This window comes from Aplysia californica, unplaced genomic scaffold (assembly GCF_000002075.1).
Source record: "Aplysia californica isolate F4 #8 unplaced genomic scaffold, AplCal3.0 scaffold00442, whole genome shotgun sequence".
NCBI classification, from domain to species: domain Eukaryota; kingdom Metazoa; phylum Mollusca; class Gastropoda; order Aplysiida; family Aplysiidae; genus Aplysia; species Aplysia californica.
Window position 1 is genome coordinate 358,546 of NW_004797712.1, and position 936 is coordinate 359,481.

At 44.1% G+C, this 936-nt stretch overlaps 1 protein-coding gene across 1 annotated transcript in view; it reads left to right on the forward strand.

The window, feature by feature from the left end:
- Positions 1–19: 19 nt before the first annotated feature.
- LOC101857199 (glutathione S-transferase 1) overlaps positions 20–936 on the forward strand; it is a gene marked incomplete in the record, with an annotated part of 28,014 nt that continues 27,097 nt past the window's right edge. Inside the window, 1 exon segment of the mRNA XM_035971478.1 lies at positions 20–365.

Sequence of the window (936 nt, forward strand, 5' to 3'; positions counted from 1 at the left end):
CTGCTCTGATGTAGTAGATCTAACAACATGTAGTGGCGGTAGTAGTCGCAGCCCGGAGCGGGGGATACAGCTAGCTTGTAGATAAATAGATCAGTGTGTGCATTCCTCTTCGTACGCGCGTTGTGAAGCAAGGTGGACGATAGCCGAACCGAGACCATACCAGCCAGCCTTCCTCCGTCTTGCTCTGACGCTAGCTAGCAAGCTTTAGGTTACATGTACCACCAGAGTTTGTCTGCACTGCTGTTGGTCTAGATATTCTTCTAGCTCTCCGATACGGTGCTTTCACTTTCCCGCTCTCCCGATAATATTCTCTTGTGTTGCCTGCCTGCCTGCCTGCCATTCGCTGGGCTGTGCGTGCTGCTGTGGTGAGTAAAGTTTGTCTTCCTTTTTCTTCTTTTTCGCTTGTTTATTTGGGTTTTGTTTTGTGTAGCCTATTTCATTTATTTCGATGTTGGCCGGGGATATCATATGGATATTTTTTTCCAGCGAAGTTCTTGTCCTCTCCAAATGTGGTTGGCAGGTGTTTTCAATCAATGCTTAAGTTATAATTTCTTTCTTTTTTTAATGTAAGCTGTGTCTATAAATACGTTTATGAGTCGGATTTAACGCCCCCCATCTACTTTTAAGTTATTTACTACTATTAGGTTATTTAAAAGGCGGACCTCCGAATGTAACGTCCGTCTTTGATAGGACAAAGCACAAAGCCAAACGAACTGAGAGCTTTGAAAACTCCACTAAACGATCCAAGTTCAAGAACGTCTAGCCGGGGATTCGAACCAGTGCCGTCCGCTTCGTGGATCTGCATGATACCAGCTGAGCTAACGGAGAGCACAAGCTGTGGATATTACATGGATTGGGGTTTTTTAAAGCGAAGTTCTGGTACTCTCAAAATGTGGGTGGCATAGTAGGGAAATTTAATGCTTTTATAACTTTTAT